The 20,468-nt window shown below is 47.9% G+C and overlaps 1 protein-coding gene across 1 annotated transcript in view; it reads left to right on the top strand.

Annotated features, from left to right (window-relative positions):
- Positions 1–2,531: 2,531 nt before the first annotated feature.
- Positions 2,532–20,468, top strand: part of LOC138299837 (chitotriosidase-1-like) — a 353,309-nt gene continuing 335,372 nt past the window's right edge. The window contains exon 1 of the mRNA XM_069238436.1: positions 2,532–3,825. The gene's annotated coding sequence lies outside the window, so the exon portion shown is untranslated. The remainder of the gene's footprint in view (positions 3,826–20,468) is intronic.

Below are 20,468 nucleotides of genomic sequence, written 5' to 3'. Positions count from 1 at the left end.
GAGTTTACAGTAAAGAAAGTTTGTCATAATGTTCAAATCTGTCTCTTTAATAGAATTCAAACATCCTGTCACGACAGGGGAAAACGTTTGCAATTTTTCTACTCTGGACCCCACTGGTCCATTCAAGGTTAGTGGGTGTAGTCTATTGGCTAGTGCTTCCTGCACATTCTTTGAATTTCGAGCCACCCAGCACTAGACATGCTGCTTCTAGGAGGACTGAGTATTCGTCAGCTGCCTGGGAACAGAGGGCGTTGAGCGGGCATGCTTCCAGGGTGCCCTGACATGATCACATTAAGAGCAGAGACCGTTCCCCCCCTCATTGCCAAGACCCAGCCACTCCCCTCAGTGCAGCACTCCACTCCCCAAAGTCTGTATTTTAGTTAAATTTGCCTATGTACCATATCTGTGTGGACAGTGGTTCTTAAACTGTGAAAGTTCAGAAAATTAAGTAATGGCAACAGATTAGTAAAGTACATATACATAAAAAAGCAAAATTCAAAAATGCTCTGTAAAGGTGAGGAAGTTTGAAACTGGAAGCTAAAACTGAAGTTGGTGCTCTTACCTTGAATTGTAGGAGCAGCGCAAGTAGAACAAACAGAATCAAGTGTGGACGATTGGTGGTCTCAGTTGAAGCAGCACTGTTATGAACCAAGAATGCATAACAAGCAAACGCTTTGAATAGTAAAAAATACATTTTGAAAAACTCCAACATCCCTGTGAAAATTCAAATTTCGAGTTTCACAATTTTTTTGTGAATTAAATAAAATACTTCATATGTTGTGCATTTGTTTGATGTGTAGGTGCTCATCTATTTTTATTATTCTGAAGTTCAAATCACAGAACCGGACTAGGCAGAGGTGCCCGGCTTCCAGCGATGATACAGTGGGGATCCAAAGAAGTCAAAAGGTTAAGAACTACTGTGTTCGGAGGCAAGATACAAAGTTGTGGTTGGGTTTCTAAGAAGCTTGCCAGCCGACAGTGCATGTGCTACTTGCAAGATGTATTGTACAGGAAGCTGGTAGCCCATCCATTGCTTACCATTTGTTGGCTTGTCACTCTTATTTGCTGCTTTGTAATTGGGTAGTGCGTGCGTGGTATCACTTCTTCAGCTGGAGAATGGACTAAATCCAGATTGCTTTTCAGTTTGATTGCTGTACTCCAGCTGACTGAGATACTTTTTTTTATTTGTATTTATTCTTCATGTTTCTTCTTATTGTCACTGTTGCTTCCCCACCACCCTCCCTCCTATCCCACCTGCCATAAGAAACAAAAGTGCTATGACGGGGCAGCGCTGACTGCTGTCCTGTTGCCCATTCCCTCCCACCTGTTGCCCCATTCACTCTCGCCTCACATTGTCCCTGTTGCCCCACAACATGCTATGATGTGCTAATGGCATCATAGAGCATTTTCTTTCTTAAGCGATGCCGCACAGCAGCTGCACCGCAACATTGCTAAAAGACATTAACAAGCCAATAGCTCTCACATAGGCAAGACCTATGTCGTTGCTAATGCTTGTTTACTGGTATGGGCAGTATTTAATGTCCCATATGGTACAAAAATTAGGAAAATCGCCTCTAAGCCGGTAATCTTTACTCCAAACAATGCAGTTTTAAAATAGCATAAGTAAGCAGAAAAACATTCAAAACGTGTTCCAAAGCTGCTTCAATGAAACATGACTGATACAATAAAATATGTTAAAATTAATACGATTTTATATTAAGTCTCATTTAAGGATTATGCCCGGGTTATTATACAATCTTAACACATGGACAAATGCCCATGGGTGGTATTTTTTCGATTGGATAGGTGGCAACTCTATCGGGGTGGGACCCGCAGTAGAACTAGGCCATCCAGAGTCAACATGGCCGCGGTTGAACACTCCAATGAGCTCCAGATAAGAACGCCAAAGAAGAGAGCGTGTTGTAAACAGCTGCCCGGGAACAGAGGGCGGGGAGCGGGCATGCTTCCCAGGGCGCCCTGACATGATCAAATTAAGAGCAGAGACCGTTCCTCCTCATTGCCAAGACCCAGCCACTCCCCTCAGTGCTGCGCCCCACTCCCCAAAGTCTGTCTGAGTCCTAAAAAGGAAGCCATTTCCTCCGTCTGACTTGGAAGGAGAGGTGGGGGATGGGGAAAGAGAGCCGGGAGCCCGCGTCAGAGGCGGGAAGAAACTGTGCCTTCGAGAGCCAATGACGCATCTGAAAATAACAGGGTCTGGAAGCGCACACACGAGCAGTAAACACTGGGAGAGACCTGGACGCCTCCCTGCATGGACGGGAGCGTGACGCGCTGAAAATAACAGGCGCGGGGCGGTTCGCTCGCACACGGGGAGGGAGCGGCCTATCAGCTGCGCGCGACCCCGTCCCCTCCCCCACTCGGAACCCGTGACGCTGATGAAAATACTCAAGCAGACGGCGCAAGCGTCGGTTTACGGAGACCCCCTCCGCAAATTACGTACACTATTTAGTTTATACACTGTCTTTTATACAATCACAAGCAGATTTAACTGATTTTACAATACACGACAGAACGCTAACACAATCGACGGAAAATGGCAGCCGCACCACTCGGGAAGTATCCCGCAGAGGCAGTCGCACGTTGCACCTGAGAAAAACATGCCCAGGCAGTGTTAACGCAAGCATCGAGAAAGCCCTCCCCACCGAAGTAAAACAACAAATGGGATTCAGCTGCTTGGAAGCTGTTTCTAGAGAAGGCGACTGTTCCTTTGTCAGCCGTGGGAAGCTGATTAAATCCTGGCCCTTTAACTTTACGGGGATTGTGAGCTTGCCGTTCTGATTTTTTTTGTATAATCTGGAAATCAAGATTTAAAAGAAGCTAGCCTAGTTTGGTTGCTTTATTTTTACATTCTAGGAATTGTAACGATGTGTTTGTAAGGGGAAGTGCGAAACCGGCATTCCAAATAAATCCGGAATCCAAACGTTTATTTTCACGCCAGATGGAACAGTTTTCGAGCTCTGTGTCACAAGCAGTGCTTTATTTGTAACAGAATAACTGCCGTGGCCAAAACTTTAGCCGAGAAGTCCACGGCCAGCACCATTGGACGTCGGTGAGCCGAATACCATGGCCGTCTAGTCTTGATTCCAACTCACGCTGTTTAATTCACCACCAGACACACTCTTTCCCTTTAACTCACCCTTGCAGGTTCCTGCTTTCTCTATTTGTCACAGTGTTTACGTCTTTCTTCCACCCACCCCCTTGTGTTTTTGTCTCTCTTGTTCTCAGACAAAGTCTGATGAGGAGAAATAGGTATTGGTCCCCCAAAATGGGTCCCAGCTGCAACCACCCACTCAATTTAAGCAGTGGAGATGCTACCAAGGCCATCCAGTCCTCAGCATTCCATTCAGAAACCAAGGGCAGCTCCTCCATTATGGTGTCGCCCCACTGCTGAAAGGCAGCAGATGAAAAATAAACTGATAATAAAACTATTTTGTTATTATTTTATTTTCCACTTAGCCAGTCCATCGAGTCTAGGGTGGGGCCATCCTCTGCGTCTCAGCAGCAGCATCCAGGGAGGAGGAGTGGTTAAGTGCGCATGCCGGTTTGCCCAGCTGTCTGAGGATGGCCAAACAGACATACACTCTTCTATCTCTCCACCCGAGCTGTGTTGCACAGCCGGATGGAGATCCAGCGCAGGCTCCGAGGCCCTAACTGAGTGACATTTATGTCCGCTCACACCAATCCCAACGCTTCTCTCATGCTGGGTAATAGCGTGAAAGCAGCATCTGGACTGGGTGAGGAGGGGAGCAGAGGATCACTGAGGCAGCTGGAGCAGAGGAGCACAGTGGCGGCGTCCAGCAGCAGCAGGTAAGTCGTTTTTGTTTTTTTTATTAGCCGCCCGCGCTGCCCCACCAAGTGTTATTGGCAGCAGCTGCCACTGTCAGAAACCACTGCAGTCTGTCAGTGTAATTTGCTGTGTTCCTATGCAGTGTCTCATGAGTACCGTACAGCTCAAGGAATGAGATATATAGTAGAATGAAAGAAGGGAAAAAGTAGAAGCTTTATAGACTACTGACAAAAACAAAATAGGGCCCTCCATTTTCATTGTAAGACTCACACATTTGGACCTTGGGTTGATCTTTTACTAATAACAGGCTAAATTTTACCTGGTAAGAAGGGCTACACCTTAACCTTTATAAGCAGCGGTCTCAAACCTTTTCTGTAATGAGAGCTACTTCTGATCAGTTCCAATTGCTGTGAGCTACTGAAGGTCACGTAATGCACATTGTTACCAGACACCCCCTTGCCCAGCTTCATTGACTTTACACCTAATGTTAATGGAACCCAATACTATGGTTTGAACAAAATACTGCGACTGGGAGATTATGATAGGGCTGTCATGTGCGTCAGTGAGTGCATGGCCTGGGGGATGTATGAGTTTTGTGTCCATCCTGAAAGCCAGTGCTGTATGTAGTTGTGGCACAGGACATACCTTTTACCATACGTGGCACCATTACACGTAGAACAGAAGCTTACAATCATTTTTTTAAATGGGAGAAAGTTGACCTGGAAAAATATGTTCTTCAAAAAGGTTCATAATAAGGAAGATGTTTCTGCTCTTGATTGACCATTTTTTTGCACTTTAAATTTCTCCCATGGAAAATAAAATGGCTGAATTTTTCAGTTATAAATATGGCAGCCTATCAGCCAGTGGAAGAAAGGTGCCTGCTGTCTGTAAATGAGACACTTTTAAATGTGGGAAAATTCAACTGAAGAGTTAACTTTATGTTTATATGCATTACATAAAACTCAATATTTTATTTTTCTCCCATGTCAAAGTATATTTACAAACAGCAGGCATATTACTCTCAGTGGCCTGCAGACACAGTGAAATATTTATAATAGGAAAACACACTCCTTTGTTTAAATGTGAGGTGTTTAAAGTGAAGAAACATACTTCATGAAACATTAGTACTTAATTGACCTAATTTAAAGTAAAAATAACATTGACAATGTTTCATAGAAACATTTTTCTTCACTTTAAATTTCTCTTATTTAAAAGAAAATGGCTGTATTTTTCAGTCACAAATGTGGCACTGTGACTGCCAGCTATTGGAAGCAAGATGCTTGCTGCTAGTAAATGTGACACTTTGAAAAGGGAGAAAATTCAAATAAAGAGTTGACTTAATCATTAAGTATGGGCCCCTCTGCCACTATGGTGGAGGAGCATCACCACCGGCCAGCAGCTTCAATACTTTTACAGTAAAACCATAATAAACTATGTTTAAAAGGGGTGGGGTCATAGAGTGTGACAGGGCGCATACATGTTTTTCCTGCCGCACTAGACTCCTTCCAACCCAGCACTGTGTTGCCGGGTGGGAGAGAGCAGGCAGAGACTCTCACTCTGCCTCAGAGCGCCAGCAGCATGAAAGCAGCGTTAGGATTGGCCACAGGACAGACTGGGAGCCTGTGCATGCAGTGGAGGATTGGAGCGGCACTGCATGGCGAGAAAGGTATGTTTAGAAAAATTATTATATATTTCTTTTGTCATTCCCCCCTGCTACACACCACGCCGCCTTGATCCTTTTCTCTCCGACGAGCTGGGACTGTCATTAAGTAAACTCTTCATTTTAAATTTCCCTCATTTAAAACCACTCAGAAATATCATTTTGTTCTCATGCTTCAATACGGAGTTGAGAAGGACTTAAGAGTTAAATACCTCAGTGCTTCAATCAATCAATCATTGAATTTATAAAGCGCTCTATGTACCCGTGAGGGTTTCAAGGCGCTGGGGGGTGGGGGAGTGCATTTGTTACTGATCGAAGAGCCAGGTCTTGAGGAGTCTTCTGAAGGTGAGTAGGTCTTGGGTCTGTCGCAGGTTGTAGGGAGCGTGTTCCAGGTTTTGGTGGCGAGGTATGAGAAGGATCTGCCGCCGGAGGTTTTTCGTTGGATGCGGGGGACGACGGCGAGGGTGAGGTTTGCGGAGCGGAGCTGACGAGTCAGGGTGTAGAAGCTGAGTCTGTTGTTCAGGTAGAAAGGTCCGGTGTCGTGGAGTGCTTTGTGGGCGTGGGTAAGAAGCTTGAAGGTGATCCTCTTGTCCACAGGGAGCCAGTGAAGGCTTCTCAGGTGGTGGGAGATGTGGCTGCGGCAGGGTACGTCGAGGATCAGCCGGGCGGAGGCGTTTTTTGAATGCATTGGAGGCATAGTAGGTCTTTTGCTGGGATGCCTGTGTGGAGTGCGTTGCCGTAGTCTAGCCTGCTGCTGACGAGGGCCTGTGTCACCATTCTTCTTGTTTCTGTTGGGATCCACTTGAAGATCCTACGGAGCATGCAGAGTGTGTTGTAGCAGGAGGAGGAGACTGCATTGACCTGTTTGGACATGGTGAGGGAGGAGTCGAGGACGAAGCCCAGGTTGCGTGCATGGTTGGTTGGTGTCGGTGGGGTTCCTAGTGCGGTAGGCCACCAGGAGTCGTCCCAGGCGGAGGGGGTGGGTCCTGGGATGAGGACCTCCGTCTTGTCCGAATTCAGTTTCAGACGGCTGCTTTTCATCCATTCGGCGATGGATTCCATTCCCTCGTGGAGGTTGGTTTTGGCTGTGCGCGGGTCTTTGGTGAGCAAGAGGATGAGCTGGGTGTCGTCGGCGTAGGTGAGAATGTTGAGGTTGTGTTGTTGGGCCACTTGTGCGAGGGGGGCCATGTAGATGTTGAACAGCGTCGGGCTGAGGGATGAGCCTTGGGGGACGCTGCAGATGATGTCGGTGGCTTCGGAGCGGAAAGGGGGGAGGCGGACTCTCTGGGTTCTGCCGGAGAGGAATGAGATGATCCAGTCGAGGGCTTTTCCTTGGATTCCGGTTTCGTGGAGGCGTGTTTTCAGGGTGCTGTGGCAGACTGTGTCGAAGGCGGCAGATAGGTCCAGGAGGATGAGGGCTGATGTTTCGCCGTCGTCCATTTGACGTCTGATGTCGTCTGTGGCGGCGAGAAGGGCAGTCTCAGTGCTGTGGTTTCATCTAAAGCCGGATTGGGAGGGAGCCAGGATGTTATTGTCTTCGAGGTGGCTGGTTAGTTGCGTGTTGACGATTTTTTCAATCACCTTCGCTGGGAAGGGGAGTAGGGAGATCGGTCGGAAGTTCTTGAGGTCATTGGGGTCTGCTTTGGGCTTCTTGAGGAGGGCGCGGATTTTGGCATGCTTCCAACTTTCCGGAAAAGTCGCTGAATCGAAGGAGATGTGGATGACCTTCCGTAGTTGGGGGGCGATGGTGGAGTCGGCCTTGTTGTATACGTGGTGGGGGCAGGGGTCTGACGGAGATCCTGAGTGGATGGAGTTCATGATCTTGCGTGTCTCTGTGTCGTTGATGTTGGTCCAGGACATCAGGCGGTTTGCACAGGTGGAGCTTTCGGGGGTGGGGTCTGGCTTGGGAGTGGCGTTGAAGCTGTTGTGGATGTCGGTGATCCTTCGGTGGAAGAAAGTGGACAGTGCGTTGCAGAGTTCTTGGGATGGAGGGATGTCGTTGACGTTGGCGCTGGGGTTGGAGAGTTCTTTTACGATGCTGAAGAGCTCTTTGCTGTCGTGTGCGTTGTTGTCCAGGCGGTCTTTGAAGTGGGATCCTTTGGTTTGTCTGATGAGTTGGTGGTGTCTGCAGGTGGCGTCCTTGTGGGCTGTGAGGCTGTCAGGTGTGCGTTTGAGGAGCCATTCCTTTTTTAGTTTCCGGCAGTCGCGCTTGGAGTTTAGAAGCTCGTCGGTGAACCAGGTGGCTTTTCTTCTGGCTTGGTTGTCGGTGGGTTTCTTGAGTGGCGCAAGGGTGTTGGCGCAATCGTTGATCCAGAGTGAGGTTGTGGGTGGCGGTGTCTGGGTCGGTGGGGTCGGAGGGTGGGTTCTGGGCGAGGGTGTTGGTAAGCTGGTCTTCCGTAACTTTGCTCCAGCATCGGCGGGGTGGTTGTTAGGTGCGATGGTGCTCGGCTTGTTTCTTGTAGGTGAAGTGGATGCAGTGGTGGTCGGTCCAGTGGAGTACAGTGGTGTGGTTGAAGGTGATGTGGGCGCTTGAGGAGAAGATGGGATCAAGCGTGTGGCCGACGATGTGGGTTGGAGTGTTAACAAGTTGTCTGAGGCCGTGGTTGGTGAGGTTGTCGGTCAGAGTAGTGGAGTTGGTGTCATTGTTGTTCTCCAGGTGGAAATTTAGGTTCCGAGGAGGATGTAATCTGTTGAGGTGAGTGCATGGGTGCTGGTGAGGTCGGCGATGGATTCGCTGAAAGGTGCTCGTGGTCTGGGAGGTCTGTAGATGAGCGTTCCTCTGAGTGTGGTGTTGGGGTCGGTGTGGATGCAGAAGTGTAGGTGTTCGGCGGTCTTGAGGGTGTCGTCAGTGTGGGTGTAGACGTTGAGGGTGGATTTGTGGGCGATGGCTATTCCTCCTCCGATTCCGTTGGTGCGGTCCTTTCGGATGATCTTGTAGCCGTCCGGGATGGCTATTGCGATGTTGGGCACCGAGGAGTCGTTCCACCAGGTTTCGGTCAGGAAGGCTACGTCTGGGGCGGTGGAGTCGAGCAGGTCCCAGAGCTCAATGGCGTGCTTGCGTGCGGAGCGGGTGTTGAGGAGTATGCAGTGGAGGTGGTTAGTTTCGGTCTTAGTCGGTTTTGTTGTTCTGTCGCAGGTGAATCTGCAGGTGCGGCATGCGAAGGGTCCGTGGGTGTTCCTTGGGGACGACTGGGAGCATGCTGTGATGCGGCCGGGATTGAAGGCGTTGAGTTGGTCGGTCGTGTAGCGGCATCTGGAGGTGCAGGGGTCTCGCGGACCAGGGGGGGGTGGCGCTGGACCATTAAGAAGGGAGGGGGGAAGGGGAAGGGAGGAGCAGCTGGGAGGCGGCGAATGGGGGCGCGAGGGGGGCGGGCCGCAGGGAGGCAGCGGTGGGCAAAGCGGCTTGGAGAGAGCTGGCGGCAAGGGGAGCGCGCAAGGGGCAAAAGCGGTTGAAAAAACTGGAAAAAGGCACAGAAGGAGAAACTGAGGGGTTAACGGCACACTAATACAGGGCACAAAAAACGAGTCACAGTAACATCAATGGCATGAACGGCACAGTAATTCACAATAATTCAAGGCACAGAGAACAAGTCACAATGGCATGAACGGCACAGTAATACAAGGCACAGAGAACAAGTCCCAAAACTTACAACGGTACAAAGCACAAGTCTAGTGACGCTTACCAGAGTCCACTAGACACCAGGGATGAGGCGCAGGTGGATGCCTGCGGGTGGAGGAGGGCCTCGAACGCGCGATTGGCAGCGCGTGCAGGGTCAGGGACAGGGGAACAGCTTGGTGGTGCTGCGGTCGTGGGGGAGCGGTCTCCTGACCAAAATCAGTTCTGCTTCAGTTCTGAACCACTGTGACCCACATAGGTCATAAATCTCAGTGGACCACTGTTCATTATGAGGTTCTGCTATCTGCAGCCTGATAGTAATGTAAAATAAACATAGCCTTTCCTTAACTTTAAAAGGAAAACTGAACACTTATTTATTGCAGTTCTTAGTTAAAAATGAACTGGAAGCTGGGAGCTACTTTGAAGGTTACTGCTAGCTACTGGTAGCTCGTGATCAACTGGTTGGGGACACCTGCTTTATAGAGAGGAACAAGAGATGCAATGACAGATAGAGAAAGGCATATACAAGCACACAGCATATACCAACCCACATATTGAAGATAGATTTGCGAGGATAGTTGCTTACACGCACACATATGCATACATACATTATGACATACCTATATTTGCAAGAATCAGTCATTGACCATAATGGAGTGTGTATTTGTTATTCTAACCCCAAACACGTTGTGATACTAGGGTGGATAATAGAGTGGACAGAAACACATCTAACTGCACTCTTACTTCTTTCTGATACACTTACTTCAAAGTACCTAAATACACTCCAGTGGCCAGACCTTGTAGCATAGTGGTCCTCACAGTAGTGGTGTTTTCTAACACTGTGAGGACCAATCCAGTCCTCAAAGTATGTGTTAACAACACACCCAGACATATTCAGGAGAAACACAAATCGCATATAGAAGATGTGACATGCACAAAGTACATCCTCCCCCCATGAACCTTTAGGATGAATATACAAGGCTACATCAACAAAAAAGAGATACAAAGGCGAGCAACTAACAAAGAATGTGCCAGAGAGAGTGTCTCACATACACACAACCAGGCACAAGGACACACAGAGAGCATATCAAATAGTTTGGTTAATTTTGTATCTGGTATTTGTTTCAAACAAAAGCACATACCAAATAAGCATGGATAAAGAGACACAGAACATATATATTGAAAAAGAGTACATTGATGTAGCCCATGTAACGAGAGTACCACATTTCTAGTGCAGGAGCCATAATCTTCAAATCAGTGATATCAACATGTGAGTTCACTACGGTCAGTTTATTCAAACCTAGACAAATCTCAGACTGTACATCGAAGTGCAAGAAAGGTAACGGGGGCCTAATGCCAAAAGAAAGAAGGAAACCTATTCCCACTGTTCTGTGACCTTGCATGGGTGCATATTTAATATTTCAGGGATTCACTAACTGGCAAGATGTATGCTAGGAAACTTGCAACTCTTGCGACTTTCCAGGCATCCTGGAAAATTCAAGCAAACCCCATCTTCTCTTGAAAAATAGATGAGTAATTTGACGGTCGAATACATTTTCCTGCCTTAGAGGAACTGGTTCCCCAAAATCCAAGCAATTATGGGTACTATTCTGTGCTGGATCCCACCCTGGAAAGAGATTTACTCCAACCTTTTCTTGGTGCAAAAGGAGCTGGAGATAACATAATGGATAATCATAAACAGAAGTTTGTGGGTTTTTACATACTCACACAGCATTCTTGCATTGTAACGCCCACTTGCTACCCCTGCTCATAGATTTACTCACCAAAACCTTCTGTAAGTAAACAGATTTACAAGTGCAAAACCAAGTTTTCTGAATTTTAAAACTGGTTATGATTGATACTTCTAATCACAGTTTCCTCCCCTTTATAGCCTCTCCAGGCCCAAGTCTGGATCTGGAGAATTCTTCAGCATTTCTCCCATGTGTTGGTAGGTGGTGCTACTTGCCTCCGTGGTAACAACGTACTGCCTGAATCTAGAGCTCTGCTCCTACCTTTGTCGGTCTTTCGACAACTCCTAAAACATTTCACTGTGCACTAGGAAATGGTGTCTGTACCAAAAACAAGAGGGTTCAAGCTGTGCAAGACTGTGGGAAGCAAATGTCCATCATGGATCCACACAAGATATGTCTGTAGTGCTTCAGCTTCAGACGTGACTATAGTTCATGTGACAAGTGTGCCCTAATGTATCCCATGGCGATCCAGGACTGGGAATTGAAACACAAGAAGCGGTCTCGGTCGAAGCAAAGGTCCACATTGCAGTCCCATTCCTAACCTCGAGTCCACTCCAGCAAAAGTCCACTTTTCAGTCAAAATTATCCAGTAGCCCTAGTTGAAATCTGGACACAAGCACAAAAATTCCAAGGGGGCTGGTCTCCATCATGCCACTCAACGTCTAGCTGAAAGGTGAGAGATCTTCAGGACACATATCTCACTCCCTCAATATCACCAGAGTCAATCTTGCAATTGGTCTTGGAGTGCTCTGAGTTTCCTGGGCTTTCGTTGATACTGCAGTAAATAACAGCCTTTAAAGATTACAGGCTTCAGATCTTCGGTACAATTCCAGCTTCATCTGATGTGCCTTTGTGCCCCAAGGAGCGTCAGAAGTCTCCACTAGGACCTCCAGCAACGGGTCTGCCTCTGACACTGTCTGCCCTGTGGGATCTGCTCCTAGACCTCAGACTCTGGCACTGACTTCTAAACCAGTGCCAAGGTTTGCACCCGTTTCCTATGTACTGTTGATGGCACCAACTCCAGTGGTGCTGATCAGTGTTGTTGATCGAATGAGAATTTACCTTAAAAAACAAACATTTGCGCAATGCAGTGGGTCTCACGTTTGCTCGAGTTAGAGCTATTAGCCCTGTAAATTCATAACTGGACTTGTAAAGAAAAACAATTGACATAAGCAAGAGCACCAAGGAGAGACACAAAGGAAAAAAAAGTTTGCACGCAGTCAAATGTGTCGGCATACGTGCAGTTATCCATGTAACAGGGTCAATGGCTAAGGCGGTAACAAAACTGCCCCAAGAAGAGACAAACGTAAAGCATTTGCCAATGATAACAAAGGATTTTTGAAAGGCAAGGCCACGAACAAGTAATAGTGATGGGCGTGAGGTGATCATGGCTAAAGGCCCACCTAGATACCAACACGTCGCAAAAACAGTGCTTGCGTGCTGCTATGCTCAACCTGAGGAGGTGACTAGCAAAACAGGAACAGGTTTGAGGACTGTCTCTCAATGTACATCGGATTGAAGCAGGTTTTTATACAATTCTCGGAGTACAATAAAACAATATAAAACATTCCGATCTTGGTAAAAATGCGAACAGTTGTCATGGAGTCATAAATATAGTTTCCAGATAGTAAATGCAGGTGGGCCTCGACCTGGCATGGAAACAATGTGGGCCAGCTAGTACCTGTCCAGATGTCCAGCGTGAGAGGTGTGCGGTCGCTGTGGGTGCTGTGTTCTGATTGGCTAAGGGTTCCTAACTACATGCAGCATCTAACTTTATAGTGTTTTTATTAACGCATACATCCCTCTAGCCATGTGTTTTTTATTGGGGCCAATCATTGGGGACCACTGTGGTGTTGCTGTGCCTATCAGAGGAATGTGATCCAAGTTTTCCTGTTTGTGCGTTTGCCTTCTGGCTTAGTGTTACCCCACCTGTGACCTGTCAGTTATTAACCTCAAGCTTATCAAGCTTAGGTCTCAGATCCTGCCTGACCATATACCTACGTGCCGGGGTTGACAGAGAGTTCACAACATGGGAATCCAATAATGGTGATATAATTTCATCCTGTATACAACTGTATTCCTGTGTGCATCAACATTGATTATTCCAATATGATCATTCTCCCCATAGTTGCATTTTTAGCTACGCCATCAAACCCACACGTCATGAGAGTCACACTGTGAGTAGCCTGTTGCCCCAGTTCCCTAACTACTTATACTCTATCCAATTTGGGGACTGCATTTTCACTGCAGGAAACCCCCACTTGCAGGAAACCACACAAAGGCAGTAATACAACATAAACAGGCAACAGTGACGTGTACAGACACGTCAGCCACTGGGGGAGCCAAGGGATCTAGTTTGTAAACCACTCCTGCTTGGGGGCACCTCCTTCGTCTTGCATGTCTTTCTGTAGTTGGTGCAATGCTTGAATGGCAAGTGTCAGAGTTCCATTGTTCATGTCGTTGCCAGATATAAAAGTACAGCAAGATGCACCGATCTTCCTGCAAACCACACCCTCCACTGCGGTCATCAACTTTAACACATACCGATGTCACATCACCATGAGGCCGATGGCTCTCAGTTCTTCCATGATTTCATTAAGGCCAATCTCAGTTCTGGTCATCATTTTGAGCATTTCCCACCAGGTTATTTGCAACCAGCATGCATTCACATTGGTTTGCAAGGCGAAGAAGGGTATGGACCCTCCTTCCAATGCTTCGGCATCGGTGAACAGTCTAATTTCCCCAGGAATGTCCTTGCACTGAGCCCATCCAAAATAATCAGCAGTTTTTTCTTTCAAGCTTGATGCAACAGTGTTGTTTTCTTCCTCAGCAGGTGTTGGTACAGTTCAGACAGATTCTCTCCGGGGATGACCATGGTTAGGGTATGTATAGTGACGACAGAGCAGGGGCCAGGTGTAGGAGGCTGGACTGGCTTGTAGTGAGTACCAAGGGGTACTTGCACCTTGCACCAGGCCCAGTTATCCCTTATTAGTGTATAGGGTGTCTAGCAGCTTAGGCTGATAGATAATGGTAGCTTAGCAGAGCAGCTTAGGCTGAACTAGGAGACGTGTGAAGCTACTACAGTACCACTTAGTGTCATATGCACAATATCATAAGAAAACACAATACACAGTTATACTAAAAATAAAGGTACTTTATTTTTATGACAATATGCCAAAGTATCTTAGAGTGTATCCTCAGTGAGAGGATAGGAAATATACACAAGATATATATACACAATAGCAAAAATATGCAGTATAGTCTTAGAAAACAGTGCAAACAATGTATAGTTACAATAGGATGCAATGGGGAAACATAGGGATAGGGGCAACACAAACCATATACTCCAAAAGTGGAATGCGAACCACGAATGGACCCCAAACCTATGTGACCTTGTAGCGGGTCGCTGGGACTATTAGAAAATAGTGAGAGTTAGAAAAATAACCCTCCCCAAGACCCTGAAAAGTGAGTGCAAAGTGCACTAAAGTTCCCCTAAGGACAAAGAAGTCGTGTTAGAGGAATAATGCAGGAAAGACACAAACCAGCAATGCAACAACTGTGGATTTCCAATCTAGGGTACCTGTGGAACAAGGGGACCAAGTCCAAAAGTCACAAGCAAGTCGGAGATGGGCAGATGCCCAGGAAATGCCAGCTGCGGGTGCAAAGAAGCTTCTACTGGACAGAAGAAGCTGAGGTTTCTGCAGGAACGAAAAGGGCTAGAGACTTCCCCTTTGGTGGACGGATCCCTCTCGCCGTGGAGAGTCGTGCAGAAGTGTTTTCCCGCCGAAAGAACGCCAACAAGCCTTGCTAGCTGCAAATCGTGCGGTTAGCGTTTTTGGACGCCTCTGAGGCCCAGGAGGGACCAGGAGGTTGCAAATTGGACCAGCAGAGAGAGGGGACGTCGAGCAAGACAAGGAGCCCTCTCTGAAGCAGGTAGCACCCGGAGAAGTGCCAGAAACAGGCACTACGAGGATGCGTGAAACGGTGCTCGCCGAAGTTGCACAAAGGAGTCCCACGTCGCCGGAGACCAACTTAGAAAGTCGTGCAATGCAGGTTAGAGTGCCGTGGACCCAGGCTTGGCTGTGCACAAAGGATTTCCGCCGGAAGTGCACAGGGGCCGGAGTAGCTGCAAAGTCGCGGTTCCCAGCAATGCAGCCCAGCGAGGTGAGGCAAGGACTTACCTCCACCTAACTTGGACTGAAGAGTCACTGGACTGTGGGGGTCACTTGGACAGAGTCGCTGGATTCAAGGGACCTCGTTCGTCGTGCTGAGAGGAGACCCAAGGGACCGGTAATGCAGCTTTTTGGTGCCTGCGGTTGCAGGGGGAAGATTCCGTCGACCCACGGGAGATTTCTTCGGAGCTTCTGGTGCAGAGAGGAGGCAGGCTACCCCCACAGCATGCACAAGCAGGAAAACAGTCGAGAAGGCGGCAGGATCAGCGTTACAGAGTTGCAGTAGTCGTCTTTGCTACTATGTTGCAGGTTTGCAGGCTTCCAGCGCGGTCAGCAGTCGATTCCTTATCAGAAGGTGAAGAGAGAGATGCAGAGGAACTCGGATGAGCTCTTGCATTCGTTATCTGAAGTTTCCCCAGAGACAGAGACCCTAAATAGCCAGAAAAGAGGGTTTGGCTACCTAGGAGAGAGGATAGGCTACTAACACCTGAAGGAGCCTATCAGCAGGAGTCTCTGACGTCACCTGGTGGCACTGGCCACTCAGAGCAGTCCAGTGTGCCAGCAGCACCTCTGTTTCCAAGATGGCAGAGGTCTGGAGCACACTGGAGGAGCTCTGGACACCTCCCAGGGGAGGTGCAGGTCAGGGGAGTGGTCACTTCCCTTTCCTTTGTCCAGTTTCGCGCCAGAACAGGGGCTAAGGGGTCCCTGAACCGGTGTAGACTGGCTTATGCAGAATTGGGCACCTCTGTGCCCAATAAAGCATTTCCAGAGGCTGGGGGAGGCTACTCCTCCCCTGCCTTCACACCATTTTCCAAAGGGAGAGGGTGTCACACCCTCTCTCAGAGGAAGTTCTTTGTTCTGCCATCCTAGGCCAGGCCTGGCTGGACCCCAGGAGGGCAGATGCCTGTCTGAGGGGTTGGCAGCAGCAGCAGCTGCAGTGAAACCCCAGGAAGGGCAGTTTGGCAGTACCAGGGTCTGTGCTACAGACCACTGGGATCATGGGATTGTGCCAACTACGCCAGGATGGCATAGAGGGGGCAATTCCATGATCATAGACATGTTACATGGCCATTTTCGGAGTTACCATTGTGAAGCTACATATAGGTAGTGACCTATATGTAGTGCACGCGTGTAATGGTGTCCCCGCACTCACAAAGTTCAGTGAATTGGCTCTGAACAATGTGGGGGCACCTTGGCTTGTGCCAGGGTGCCCACACACTAAGTAACTTTGCACCTAACCTTTACCAGGTAAAGGTTAGACATATAGGTGACTTATAAGTTACTTAAGTGCAGTGTAAAATGGCTGTGAAATAACGTGGACGTTATTTCACTCAGGCTGCAGTGGCAGGCCTGTGTAAGAATTGTCAGAGCTCCCTATGGGTGGCAAAAGAAATGCTGCAGCCCATAGGGATCCCCTGGAACCCCAATACCCTGGGTACCTCAGTACCATATACTAGGGAATTATAAGGGTGTTCCAGTAAGCCAATGTAAATTGGTAAAAATGGTCACTAGCCTGTTAGTGACAATTTGGAAAGAAATGAGAGAGCATAACCACTGAGGTTCTGATTAGCAGAGCCTCAGTGAGACAGTTAGTCACTACACAGGTAACACATTCAGGCACACTTATGAGCACTGGGGCCCTGGGTTACCAGGGTCCCAGTGACACATACAACTAAAACAACATATATACAGTGAAAAATGGGGGTAACATGCCAGGCAAGATGGTACTTTCCTACACAACCCCCCCCCCCCCCAAACGAAGGACAATAAGACTAGCCATGACCTGATGAGTCTTCATTGTCTAAGTGGAAATATCTGGAGAGTCCATCTGCATTGGAGTGGCTACTCCCAGGTCTATGTTCCACTGTATAGTCCATTCCCTGTAGGGATATGGACCACCTCAACAATTTAGGATTTTCACCTTTCATTTGTTTTAGCCAAAGTAGAGGTTTGTGGTCTGTCTGAACAATGAAGTGAGTGCCAAACAGGTATGGCCTCAACTTCTTCAGAGCCCAGACCACAGCAAAGGCCTCCCTCTCAATGGCAGACCAACGCTTTTCTCTAGGGGTCAACCTCCTACTAATAAAAGCAACAGGTTGATCCTGGCCCTCAGAATTAAGTTGTGATAGGACTGCCCCTACTCGTAATTCAGATGCATCAGTTTGGACATAGAATTTTGTAGAGTAACAAGGGCTTTTCAGGACAGGTGCAGAGCACATGGCCTGCTTCAGCTCCTCAAAAGCTTTCTGACAGTTTGCTGTCCATAATACCTTTTTAGGCATTTTCTTGGATGTGAGGTCATTAAGAGGGGCTGCAATGGAGCCATAGTTCTTAATGAACCTCCTGTAATACCCAGTGAGGCCTAGGAAGGCTCTCACCTGAGTCTGAGTGGTAGGGGGAACCCAATCAATAATTGTTTGGATTTTCCCCTGAAGTGGTGCAATCTGTTCCCCACCAACAAGGTGTCCCAGATAAACCACCTTACCCTGCCCTATCTGGCACTTTGAAGCCTTGATAGTGAGGCCTGCCTTTTGCAGGGCCTCCAAAACTTTCCATAGGTGGACCAGGTGATCATCCCAGCTGGAGCTAAAGACAGCTATATCGTCCAAATATGCTGCACTGAAAGCTTCCAGCCCTTGCAGGACTGTGTTCACCAACCTCTGAAAAGTGGCAGGTGCATTTTTCAAACCAAAAGGCATTACAGTAAACTGGTAATGTCCTCCAATGGTAGAAAATGCAGTCTTAGGTTTAGCATCTTCTGATAATTTGATCTGCCAATACCCTGCAGTCAAATCAAAAGTGCTTAGATACTTGGCAGATGCCAGTGTATCTATAAGCTCATCTGCCCTGGGTATAGGGTGAGCATCAGTTTTGGTTACCAAGTTGAGACCTCTATAGTCTACACAAAACCGCATTTCCTTCTTTCCATCTTTAGAATTGGGTTTTGGTACCAGTACCACAGGAGAAGCCCATGGACTGTCAGAGTGCTCAACCACTCCTAGTTCCAACATTTTCTGAACTTCTTGCTTTATGCAGTCCCTGACATGGTCAGGCTGCCTATAGATCTTACTTTTGACAGGTAAACTGTCTCCAGTATCTATAGTGTGCTCACACCAAGAAGTGGTGCCTGGCACAGTAGAGAAGAGTTCTGAAAATTGTCCTAGGAGATTTATGCAATGGTCTTTCTGCTCAGCAGTAAGACAATCTGCCAAAACTACACCTTCCACAAGAGCATCTTGTTCTGTGGAAGAGAAGAGATCAGGTAGAGGATCACTGTCTTCTTCCTGTCCCTCATCAGTTGCCATGAGCAGGGTGAGATCAGCCCTGTCATAGTAGGGTTTCAGGCGGTTGACATGGAGCACCCTAAGGGGACTCCTGGCAGTGCCTAAGTCAACCAAGTAGGTGACTTCACCCTTCTTTTCAACAATTGTGTGGGGTCCACTCCATTTATCTTGAAGTGCTCTTGGGGCCACAGGCTCCAAGACCCACACTTTCTGCCCTGGTTGGTACTGAACCAAAACAGCCTTCTGATCATGCCATTGCTTCTGGAGCTCTTGGCTGGCCTGAAGGTTTTTACTGGCCTTTTTCATGTACTCAGCCATCCTTGATCCGAGGCCAAGTACATAATCCACAATATCCTGCTTAGGAGCTTTTAAAGGTTGTTCCCAACCCTCCTTTACAAGTGTGAGTGGACCCCTAACAGGGTGTCCAAAAAGAAGTTCAAAGGGGCTGAAGCCCACTCCTTTCTGGGGTACCTCCCTGTAGGCAAAAAGGAGGCATGGTAGAAGGATATCCCATCTCCTGCGGAGTTTTTCAGGGAGACCCATAATCATGCCTTTGAGAGTTTTATTAAATCTCTCCACCAGTCCATTTGTTTGTGGATGATAGGGTGTTGTGAACTTGTACGTTACACCACACTCCTTCCACATGGCCTTTAAGTATGCAGACATGAAATTGCTTCCTCTGTCTGATACTACTTCCTTTGGGAAGCCCACCCTGGAAAATATTCCCAGGAGGGCCTTTGCCACTGCAGGAGCTGTAGTGGTCCTTAAAGGAATTGCTTCAGGATATCTTGTGGCATGGTCCACTACCACCAAGATAAACCTATTGCCTGAAGCAGTAGGAGGGTCAAGGGGGCCAACTATGTCAACCCCTACCCTTTCAAAGGGAACCCCAACCACAGGCAGTGGGATAAGGGGTGCCTTTGGGGTGCCACCTGTTTTGCCACTGGCTTGACAGGTTTCACAGGACTTACAAAATTCCTTTGTGTCCTCAGACATCCTAGGCCAATGAAACAGGGGAACAAGCCTGTCCCAAGTTTTCATTTGTCCTAGATGCCCAGCTAAGGGAATGTCATGTGCCAGTGTTAGGAGGAACTTTCTGTACTCCTGAGGAATCACTAATCTCCTGGCAGCTCCAGGTTTAGGATCCCTATGCTCAGTGTACAAGAGGTTGTCCTCCCAGTAAACTCTGTGAGAGTCACTGACATCCCCATTAGCCTGTTTGACAGCTTGCTGTCTGAGACCCTCTAATGTGGGACAGGTTTGCTGTGCCACACTCAGCTCCTCTCTGGCAGGCCCCCCTTCACCCAAAAGCTCAGCAGTGTCTGCTTCCAGCTCCTCTGGTGTAGGTTCTGCACAGGGAGGGAATTCTTCTTCCTCAGAAGTTGAATCCACTGTAGAGGGAGGGATAGTAGGAAGTGGTTTGCTTCTACTAGCCCTAGCTTTAGGGAGCACTTGGTCCATTGTTCCAGGATCCAAGCTTCCCTGTCCTTTTTGCTTTTTGGCCTGAGCCCTTGTCAAAGCAAAAATATGCCCTGGGATGCCCAGCATTGCTGCATGGGCCTCCAACTCCACATCTGACCAAGCTGATGTCTCCAAATCATTCCCTAATAGACAGTCTTCAGGTAAATCTGAAGCTACCACAACTTTCTTTGGACCAGTTACCCCCCCCCAGTTGAGATTTACAACAGCCATGGGGTGGCTTTGTGTTATGTTGTGAGCATCGGTTACTTGGTACTGGTGTCCAAGTATGTGTTGTTCAGGGTGCACCAGTTTCTCAATCACCATTGTGACACTGGCACCTGTGTCCCTGTAGGCCTGGACCTCAACACCATTTATTAGGGTTAGTTGCTTGTACTTCTCCAAGTTATGGGGGCAAGCAACCAAAGTGGCTAAATCAATAGCCCCTTCAGAGACTAAAGTAGCCTCTGTGGTCTCCCTAATCAGACCAACCCCAACTAAGTTACCAAAAGTGAGCCCAGCTACTCCCTTGGATTGGCTATTAGTAGGTTTGCTCCCACCACCACTGCTATTAGTAGGGACACTAGGTGTAGCAGTAGGGGTTGTAGTGGTAGGAGCAGTGGTGCCTTTCTTTGGACAACTGGGATCTGTTGTCCAATGGCCTTTTATTTTACATAAATAGCACCATGGTTTCTTTTCCTTGTTCTGATTAAAGGAGGATT

Source organism: Pleurodeles waltl, chromosome 6 (assembly GCF_031143425.1).
Source record: "Pleurodeles waltl isolate 20211129_DDA chromosome 6, aPleWal1.hap1.20221129, whole genome shotgun sequence".
Classification (NCBI taxonomy): Eukaryota; Metazoa; Chordata; class Amphibia; order Caudata; family Salamandridae; genus Pleurodeles; species Pleurodeles waltl.
This window is presented reverse-complemented; position numbering and strand designations above follow the sequence as displayed.